The following is an 11670-nucleotide window of genomic DNA, read 5'->3' on the forward strand; positions in this document are numbered from 1 at the left end:
TCAATAGGATTGAAGATGATGATGTCATCTTTGAGGTTAAATTTTTTTGGAGGTAAAAAGAAAACTATATATTTAATTGCATTTTCGACTCATCTCCTTATTAGTTTACTCAAATTTCAAGTGTAAGCACTCATTAGATACACAATTAAATTTTACATCCAAGAAGTATCTACACCTGAAATATGAGTAAATGTATAGGGAGATAAGTTGAAAAAACAATTAAAAATGAAATTTTGTTTTTTTTCCTTCAAAATGTCATCTCTTATTTTATTATTTGTCCTTATGAGGTCATTGATATTTGCTTCTCTTTTGAGTGGCAGTGCTATTTGCTTCTCTTTTAAGTCTCTATTGATCTTTTCTTGTTTTCTTATGATATCCCCTTCTCATTGGGGGAATTTTGAGGTCAAAATGGGCCTCAAAACAAAAAATGTATTATCAAAATCAATCTTGAAAAAATGAATAAGATTCAAGATGATGATGTCATCCTTACAGGTAAATATTTTTGGAGGGAAAATAAAACTATATTTTTAATTGTATTTTTGACTTATCTTCTTATAGGTTTACTCAAATGTCAAGTGTATGCGCTCATTGGATGCAAAAATTAAATTTTGCAATTTAGGAGTGTCTACACCTGAAATTTGAGTAAATGTACAAGGAGATAAGCCGAAAATAAATTTAAAAAAAAAAAATTATGTTTCTTTTCCTTCAAAAATCCATCTCTTATTTCATTATTGTCCTTATGAAGCCCATTTTAGTCCCCAAAATTCCTCTAATGTGCCACTTTCAGTAAGGAACCTCTAGAGATAACTTGACATTAGCTTCACTCATTCACTTTAAGTCAATTTGGGGAAAACAAAAGTCATGACCTTTAACATCCCTAAAAGGGAGGATGCAATGTGATTCTTATAAAGGTGAGACGGTTGAGGTAGTGTTTCCATATGTATATATGGGGGTTTTATTCTCCGAACTAGACTTTATCTTTACTCTGACAATAAAGACTAGAATGAGCAAGGGATGTGCAACTCCTACCACCTTTTAAAAGCAATGTTTTCAATTTCAGATTTAGGATTTTCAATCAAATATTTGACCGACTCATTGATTAGGCCTACCCTCTCAAATAGTTGTGATCTTTGGATACTAGATCAACACAATAAAAAGAGTGCTTGTCTTGATGTTATACATACATTTTATACCAAGGGATTAGTGCCTCATGTTATCATTCTTATAGAATTTGGCACAACCACACTCATTACTTCATTGATATTTCATGTTGTGACAACGATACACAAGCTAAAAAGGATGGGCAACCCACAAAGTGATATTTTTAGACATCCATATCTTGCTCTCAAATTTTGTATGTAGCCAACAGGTTGTGGGATTGATTCATATTGATATGTAAGAACCTCTTCATTGCTTCACCTCATTTACCTTGATATTGATTAATTACCTTTGCATAGCTTTTTAGTGGATGCCCACGATCTCTTCAAAGGCAAGATAAACAAGTGTTTCTATTGAGATTTATACAAGCAACATTTGGTTCCCATGGTTTGAGCCTAAAAATTGCTCTTCCAGACTTCAACACTACTCAAACTTGTAATGGACTCATCCACTCCCAAAGGTATACCAAACCTTACTGACCTTGCAACTTGAGGGCATGTCTTCCCTAGCTTAGAGATTTTTCCCAACAATTTTTCATTGCAATAGATCATCAAATTCTTTGAGATCATTGTATATGTCATATTTTATCCATAGAGCTTGAAATTGAGGACCATTTTGTATTATAAGATAGTGCTTTTGTCTCATCAAAGATTCACTTGGTTCTTGCCAAACACATGGCTTATGAGAACTAGAGATAGTTAGCTCACATCTTGTGGGATGTGTTTGATCTTTGTTGGTTTCTTATTGATTGACATGGATTAGGTTGATTTTCTCTTATTATCAATGCTTTCACACTAACAAGAATAGGAACCATGGTTAAAGGTGTTGAAATTGGTTGTTATTGATGTCAAAGGTTGTCCAAATGAAAGGGAAAGTTGTATATTCAAATAGCATATTTTGAGGCCTTTAATTTTAAATGATATATGACATGCCTTTTGGAAATATTGTTTTGGAATTTTGATGGCCCATTTAGATACCCTATCTTCGAATGCATTTTTAGTCCAATTACTTAGTTCAAATGAGAGCATAATATGTATGGTTAGAAGGCTTATTCTGAGACCTTTCCAATGGTATATGGAATTGCATCTAACTCCTCACGGTTGAGGGGAAATAATGCTTTGAATGTTGATTATACATTCTACTAGTTGCACAAGTCAGGTCAGCTAATTGACAAGTTGACCCAACTAGTGGGCAAGTCAACCCTACTTTTGGGGCTCAAACACACTATATATAGGTGCCATGTGGAGGAATCTAGGACTCGCTCAAGCCAATTTGGGTTTTTCTAAGCAAGTGAAGGAGCAATTTTAAGGTTCATTCATGAACCAAGTAAAGTGTTAAATTATGGTATGTTCTACGCTTAAGAGCAATTTACTGCAATTCTTCTTATTAGCCCAATATCAATTTCCAGTATTGCAATCACATCAACATGATAGTAAAATGCAGATAGAACATAAATGTAGACAATAGCAGACAAGCCAAGACAAGAGACACAAGATGTGGTGCTAACTAGGGACAAACCCCAATGCGGGGAAACCCTTTGATCAATTCTTCTATATTCTTCAATAATTCAACAAAGAGAGAGAGATAGTACAATATCACAAATCTGTGATTTACAACAGCAGTAGTGAAACCCTTGAACAATGACAAGGCTAATCAATCAACTCCAAATGTCCTCAAGACAACATAGGAAAACTTGGCCTCCAACAATAATAAAAATAGCAGCCCAAAACAGTCCTCAAAACATGGTCAAACCAATAGTCAATATATCAACACTTGTAGTCAGCCCTAACCAATCAACGTTGTACCAAAACAGTGGTCAAACAGAGGTCAACAAGGCTGATCTGAACTGCGACTAGCAAGAGAGAGACTTCCCACGCAAATCCGCAGTTAAGGGAGCCTATACGCTAGTCAACGCAGTCCTCTAGCACCCAAAACAATGTTGATGTACCTTCCTGCATCCTCCTACACCCACATCACAACTATTGCCCTAACTGCATGCTCTTTCTTCTTCCCACGTGAGAGAGTCTTCTTCCTCTTACGCATACCCAAGAGACTAGGAGAGAGGAGATGTGGAGATGAGATGAGTGTGATAATGCCTCAAGGTCACCTCTACTTATACGCCACGTTGAGGTTTAGCTGGGGGTGTGCAACACTATTTTACTTGCCGGTCGACCTTGACAAATTGTCAAGAAATATAATAAATTCATATCTCCATGAATACATGTCGGAATCGGATGATCACTAGATCAATCTTACACCTCTCAATGAGAGGAATCCAAGAAAAATATCAGTTGCCATAAATAAGATGACCCACATGGAGTTTGGCCCTAGTTGCCAAGTTTAACACTCCCTCTCAACTAGGGAGAACTCCATCTGTTAACCATCTGTCTGTCGGTACTATCTCTACCGTCAAATGCACTGCCCTGTATTGCTTGGCTCTGCGCTACTCTCGTCTATTGACCCAAAGTCAATCCCAGATAAAAGAGTGTCCAATAGCACTCTCACTGAACTGAAGTCAGTTCTAATGAAGAGAGTGTGTCATACCACTCTCACTGACCCAAAGTCAGCTCCAATTGATCCGAGATCAATGTCATCTTAGCATAGGGAGTACGGTAGATACATGATGCGTCCATCGATACTACTATGGTCCCTATCGTCATTTCCCTACTCATTGGCCAGATGAGAGGTACTTCCCATGAGTCCTAGATGCATGGGTAGGATGTCTCAACAAGAGAAGGATGAACCACTCATCCTGCCTACATGTCACCATGGGGCATCACAGGGGAAGGCTAAACCATTCACCCTGTACACAACGCACCACTAGGGGAGGGTGAGTCACCCAATGGTCGCTCGTTGCTCCAAGAAGTACCCCAAGCCCCCCAGAGCTCCCAAAGCTTAATGTATGCATCATACAAGACCCTCATAAGAGGGTCTCTCAACGACTCCTAGTCGTTGTCAGAAAGTCAAGAATTTGACCTTTCTTAAGGGCTTCGTCAGAATGTCGACGACCTGCTCATCTGTCCCAATATGATGGAACCTTATTGCTCCTCGTTGTACCATATCCCGGATAAAGTGGTACCTGATATTGATGTGCTTGGAGCGATCATGAAATACAAGATTCTCAGATAAACGAATCCCACTCTGGTTGTTGCAGAGGATCACAGTAGTATCCAGTGTATGTCCAAACAGCTCACTGAAGAGCTTCCTCAACCAGACAGCCTCACAGGAGGCCATACTTGCAGCAATGTACTCTGCCTCAGTGGTGCTCAAAGCCATTAACTTCTGCTTCTTGCTGATCCAAGATATCAAGGCAGAACCTAAAGAGAAACAACACCCGGAAGTGCTCTTTCGGTCCACCACATTGCTTGCCCAATCAACATCTGAATATCCATGTAGCCTCACATCTTCAGCAGTGTATCTCAATCCATGAGTGTTTGTGCCCTGAAGATATCTCAAATGATTCTTGACACCAATCTAATGTGAGTGATGAGGCTCAACCATATATTGGCTCAACGTGTTAACTACAAAACATATATCCAGACGGAAGTTCACTAAGAACATCAATGCTCCTATGAGTTGGCGATACTCAGGAACATTTCCCAAAGTAGGTTCGACGGCACTACCACAGAACTTCTTGAAGTTAAGCTCCATCGGGGTAGTCACAGGCTTGCAGTCCACCATACCAAATCTCTCCAATATCTTCACCACATATTTTCCTTGAGATAGGAAAATTTCTCTTGGCTTTTGCCAGACCTCCAGCCCTAGGAAATAGTGCATCAGTCCTAGGTCTTTCATCTCAAATTCGGAAGCCAACTACCTCTTACATTTGTGAATGAGAGGGTCTGCACTTGTCAAAAAGAGGTTGTTAACACACAACACCAGTATGAGAGGCTTATCATCCTCAACCTTAAAGTAAACGTTTGGATCGATTTCACTCCTAGTGAATCCCAACTTCATCAAGTAGCTATCGATCCTCTCATACCAAGCTCGAGGTGCTTGCTTCAGCCCATAGAGAGCTTTCTTTAACCTACATACGTGAGATTCTTGATTATGAATCTCAAACCCCTCGGGTTGTTCCACATAGACTTCCTCTTTAATCGAACCATGCAAGAACGCAGTTTTGAACACGGTTTTGACATCCATTTGATGTAGGTTCCATCCTTGCGAAGCGGCAAGGGCTATGATTGAGCAGATAGTGGTGTATCAGGCAACAAGTGCAAATATCTCATCATAATCTACACCTCCCTTTTGAGAGAAGCCATGAGCAACAAAGCTAGGCTTGTACTTTTCAACACTCCCATTAGCTCCATGCTTGATCTTGTAAAGCCACTTCGAGGTGCCAATTGTTTTGTCCTGGGGTTTGGGGACCACATTCCAGACATCATTCTTTATGATGGACTCGTATTGTTCATTCATAGCATCCTTACATACTTTATGCTTCACAACTTCTTCGAACGATGAAGGCTCATTTTGAATGATGGTGCTCATAATGGTCAAGTTTCCCTAATACCTGGTCGACTTCTTACTTTCATGGAAAGTCCCTCTAGGTGCAATATGTCCCTTGGTATCATCAAGTGTCCCCCTAAGCCATGAGGGCCTCTTCCTAAAGAGGAAGGCTCCTGCGGAGGGGGATCAATATGATCCATAGGTTCTTCCACATCGAGCATCGTTTCATCTTCCTTCTCATCCGGCTTCCTGGTGTTAGCTTCTTTATCTTTCCTTAGAATAGGAAAATTGTCAACCTTGCTAAGAACCATATCTTTGTCAAAGGTGACATCATGACTTATCTCGAATTCTCTTTGACCAAACACATAGATTCTATAACCCTTAGAAGTTTCGCTATAGCCCACAAAGATTCCCTTCTTACGGGATGCGCTCAATTTGCTTATTTTCTCTTTCGGCACATGAAAATATACGAGACTTCCAAAAATTATAAATTGAGAGACATCAGGTTTCTTACCAGTGAACATTTCTTCAGGAGTCTTGGAATCTAATGCTTGATGAGGGCATCGATTTTGAACATATACGACGGTATTCGCAGCTTCGGCCCATAGAAACATTAGAAGCCTTTGATCATGGAGCATGGAACGTAGAACATCCAAAATCATATGGTTCTTCCTTTCAGCCACACTATTCTACTCAAGAGTGTATGGTGTTGTGGTCTCTCCCTCTTAATGCTAGCTTCCTTGCAAAAGTCATGGAACTCATTGGATTCATACTCAGTCGCATTATCAGTCCTTAAGATCTTGATCCTCTTCTTGGTTTGATTCTTGATCAAGGCTTTGAAGTGACGAAACTAAGAGAACACTTCATTCTTCTTTTTCAAGAAGTACATTCAAGTCTTGTGAGAATAATCATTTGTAAAAGTGAGATAATATAAATATCCTCCCAAAGAGTTCATAAGCATCATACTAGATATGCCAGAGTGAACCGACTTCAAAATGTCGGAGGTCTTGCTATGGCTTGAGGGGAATGGTCCCCTTTTGAGCTTTCCTTCAGCACATCCCGGACATACACCTTCATGCTCTACTTTAAACTCGGGCATCCCTGTCACCATTTGTCTCACATCGGGTAGAGCCTTATAATGAAGGTGGGCAAACCTCCAGTGCCATAGTTCAGACTGTAGAGTTGTGTCGCAAGACATGACTCCCAACGGACTTCCTCCAACTTGATATAAAGAGTCAACCCGAAACCCAAGAGTGAAAGCATCTTTAAAATTCTTTTTCCACACACGTACCTTGCCATCGATGAAGGCAACCTTGTAGCCTTTGTCATTCATTGCCGAAATGGACACCAGGTTTTTCTTAAGATCAGGTACATATAAGACTTCTTGCAAATGGATTGTGTTACCCTGATTTAATTGAAGAGTAACATTCCCTACACCTTTTACAGGATAAGTGGAATTGTCTCCAAGAATAATCTCCAAGTTTGTCTCCTCTATCAAATTAGGGAGAGCTTCCTTGTAACCAGTGAAGTGCCTTGAGGCACCATTGTGAATAAGCCAATTGCCCAATGAATTCAAAGGAGAGGTAGTGGAGAAGGTCGATATCAAATAATATTCATCTTGCTTATTGTCAACAACATTTGATTCATACCTGGAGTTTCTTGCTTTCTTGGAGGGTTGACCACTTCCTTGATTTCCTACATTCCTCTTTCCTTTGCCATTGAACCTGCCATTCCATTGATTGTGGTTGGAGTTGCCCCTGGAGAGATTTTGATCATCATCATGAGATATTTCCTTCCTATTTGGACACTCTCTCGCATAGTGGCCAAATTTATTGCAAGCGAAGCATCTTTTCTTCCTTCCACCCTTCGATCCAATCTTTCCTTTAAAGTGACTTTTAGACGCATAATTATTTCTCCTTTTAGCATGAGAGGAGAAAGCATTGAGGTTGCCTTTGCTTGAAGGCATTTCTTCCTCTACCATCCTTGTCTCTTCTTGAATGCATCTCGCCATCAATTCTTCAACTCTTGGAATTCGATCATTGTTGAGAAGAGTGGTTCTAAATACATACCATTCATATGGGAGCCCTCCAAGAGTAGTGATAGTTAGTTCCCTGTCAGAAATGACTTCTCCAATTGATAGGAGATCATTCTTGATCCCAGTGATCCTTAAGTAGGATTGAATATCCTCATCCTTGCCCTTCTTAATATCCTTCAGCTTATTTTTTAGGAACAAAACTTGATTTGCATCACTAACTTTAAACAAGCTTACCAGTCTGTCGTAGATCTCCTTAGAGGTGTTCAACTCAGAAATGTGGGCCACCAAACGCTTTTCAATTGAGTCTCAGATGAACTTCTTTGCTTTGACTTCACCCTTAGTGTACTTGTTCCTTGTAGCAGCCGATGCATTTGATGGAGGCTCTGTAATTCTGCCCCTCACATAGTCCAACGCTTCATGCTCTTCCAATGTCAGATCAAGAGACATCTTCCTTCCGTGATAGTCAAACATCTCACGGAGCTTGTCTTCGGCGAGGAAGTGTGATGAGGAACCCATGAAGCCTTTTGACATTTTCCAATTGTCTTTGGTGATTGCTCTTGCTCTTGTTTGGGCTTTTTCTTCACCTCAACTCTGATCCCATGTTAAATTATGGTATGTTCTATGCTTAAGAGCAATTTACTTCAATTCTTCTTATTAGCCCAATATGAATTTCTAGTACTGCAATCACATCAACATAATAGTAAAATGCAGATAGAACATAAATGTAAACAACAAAAGACAAGCCAAGACAAGAGACACTAGATGTGGCACTAACCAAGGACAAACCCTAATGTGGGGAAACCCTTTGATCAATTCGTCTATATTCTTCAATAATTCAATAGAGAGAGAGAGAGATAGTACAATATCACAAATCTGTGATTTACAACAGAGTTAGTGAAACCCTTGAACAACAATGACAAGGTTGATCAATAAGCTCCAAATGTCCTCAAGACAACCTAGGAACTTGGCCTCCAACAACAACAAATAATTGCCCAAAACAATCCTCAAAACATGGTCAAAACAACAATCAATATATCAGCGCCTGCAGTCAACCCTAACTAGTGAACGTTGTCCCAAAACAGTGGTCAAACAGAGATCAACAAGGCTGATCTGAACTACGGCTAGCAAGAGAGAGACTCCCCACACAAATCTGCAGTCAAGCGAGCCTATACGCTGGTCAATGCAGTCCTCTAGCACCCAAAACAATGTTGTTGTACCTTCCTACGTCCACTGCGCCCACGTCACAGTAGTTGCCCTAACTACGTCCTCTTTCTTCTTCCCACGTGAGAGAGTCTTCTTCCTCCTACGCACACCCAAGAGGCTAGGAGAGAGAAGAGATGTGGAGATGAGATGAGTGTGATAATGCCTTAAGGTCTCCTCTACTTATATTCCACGTTGAGGTTTAGCTCAGGTGTGCAACACTATTTTACTTGTTGGCCGACCTTGACAATTTGTTAAGAAATACAAATAAATTCATATCTCCATGAATACATGTCGAAATCGGATGATCGTTAGATCAATCCTACACCTCTCGACGAGAATAATCCAAGAAAAATATCAGCTTCCATAAATAAGATGACCCACATGGAGTTTGGCCCTAGTTGCCAATTTTAACATAAAGTGAAGCCGAATTAGAGAGGTTTTATGTGGGAAGGGTTTTTGGTACTCTTTGAGAAGATTTGTGGTCTCGGTTAAAAGAAAACCTGTCGAGTTTTTCTAGAGGTTGAGTTTTAGCCTTGTTGAGGGTAGAATTTCAGTCTCGTTGAGGCTAAGTTTCAAGTCGGTTTTGCGAGTTGAATTCTGTTGAAGAATGTAACTAGGTTTGGTCTTCATAAATTATATTTGAGTCATAATGAAATATATTTATCAAAAGAAAGAAAAATGAATGTATTATTATGACTTATTAAAGCATGGGTTTCATGCTTGGGTCATCATGTTTTAGGTCAAAGTCCTCATTGAAGACTTCTAGGATTTATACTAAGTCATTAGAGTGATTGTCCATATAAAGAAACCCTTCTTGGGATTTTGAATCATGTAAAAAGAATTATTATTGAGTCAAATAAGTTATTTGTCACCTCCACACCAAGTCGGCCTAAAGGAGATCAATTCGGCCTCAAATAGAGTAATTCGACCTTACCAGAAGCTTATATATTGGAGCAGTTCGATTCCTTTGGAGGACACTCACTCACACAAGTTTGATTCACAAGAAGAAGCAGCCAAAAAGTGCGAAGTTGCAGAAGGAGGAGAATATTTTTTGGAAGAAGGAAGATCGAATTTTCTGGGTTTGTCTCTCTCTCGTGTGGACTTACTAGGCTATTTGCTGGAAGGATGAAGATATTGTTGGGTCGAACCTTTGCTGGCTAACTGCTGAGTCGAAGTCGCTGTTGCTAAGGTGAAGTTGTTGCTGCTAGGTCGAAGTTGTTGTTGAAAGGGTTGACTTGTTGTGGAGGAAGCTTGTGTCTAAGCCAAGAGTCTTGGATTATCTCGTGAAACTATTAAGGAAGATTTGTTCACTGGGTTTTCCCTTAGAGGTTTTTCTCTGGCTACCCGCCTACATTTGGTGTTGTGATCTTTGTTTTATTGTTTTGGTAATTGCTTGATGAACTAAGATAAAAGAGGAATATAAGAAAGTTAATAAGAACATAAGAATCTCACAAGTAATTATCAACATAAAGAAAATCTTTCTGTGTTTCTGGTTTTCTAACATGGGATCAGAGCTAAGGTGAAGGAGGAAAAAGGCAGCTTGAAGATCTACTGAAAGGAGAATAAGGAATTTTAAGAAGTTTGAATAAGGGTCATGAAAAGGATCATATAAGAAGTCAAGCCTACCATCTTCAAGGACGATGTTTAACTCAATGAAGGGAGAAAACAAATTAGAAGGAGCATCCAACTATAGGGCATGGAAGAAGAGGAGAGACTTCATCCTCGAGAAGAATAAATTATTGGATTTAGTCAAAGGAAAAGTAAAGAAGCCTACTAATGAGTCAAGTGATGCAGAAAAAGCAAAATTTAGGGAAACATAATATTGGCCATTACACTAATGGTGGATGGTGTTGAAAAGTGTAACTAGGTTAAGTCTTCATAATGACATGTAATTATGATTTTATGTAATGAGATGTAAAGAAGAAAAATAAAATTATTGTATTGACTTGTTTTATGGCAGGGAAAATTTTAAGAACCGTCCTAAATTTAAATGTATAATAAATGGGTGAATCCCCATGATACATAGGAAAAACGGAAGGTGATTTTATCAATAATATAATATGTATATATAATTTTTTGGCGAATCTCTCACCAGATTATATTATCTTGTAAAATCAAGGCAAATATTTCACTGAATTATAAAATTTTGTAAGAACTTGGTGAATCTCACTAAATAATAAAGACTTTGTAAAGGGCTAACAAAATTTATAATGAGTATTTCTTGTAATGACTTCAAGCCTTGTTAAGCGATCCATAAAAAACCAAAACAAGTATATTTCTAGGTCAAAACCCTAGCAAGAGAAGGGTTTTAGGTTTCCATAATACTAGTAATAGAAGAATAAGGATGGGGTTTGTTTATTTTCTTTTTCATGTTGGTATATCATTATGTTGCTATTATTTCTAAACAATGAATGAATCCAATAAAATTGGATAGGTACAAACCAATTCACTTTAGCTTTAAAATATCTCATCTATTAATTTTATTCCTTCACATTTTTATCTTCTAACAAATAGTATAAAAAAAAAAAACATTGAGTATTAAACCTTTTTTCGTAAAATAATAAAGCCTTGAGTATTAAACTTGTTTTTCATTTTCAACATATCATTCATGAATAACAAATTTGTCAAATGTTTGTTACATATTCTTGCTATGTGCTTTTATTTATTGCTTATGTAGTTTTCATTCTTGATCACTCTCTACCTCAAGTGAAGAAGAGTTAATTAGGAAAAATATTCCATGTAATGACACTCATGACAAATTGAAACATTTAAATCCAGATGTTATCATGGTTGGTAGAAGTAATATTGTTATGGGACCTTCATTCTAG

The sequence above is a fragment of the Pinus tabuliformis genome, chromosome 3_2 (assembly GCF_031772625.1).
Source record: "Pinus tabuliformis cultivar Carrire ecotype Pingquan chromosome 3_2, CPIR1, whole genome shotgun sequence".
In the NCBI taxonomy this organism is placed as follows: domain Eukaryota; kingdom Viridiplantae; phylum Streptophyta; class Pinopsida; order Pinales; family Pinaceae; genus Pinus; species Pinus tabuliformis.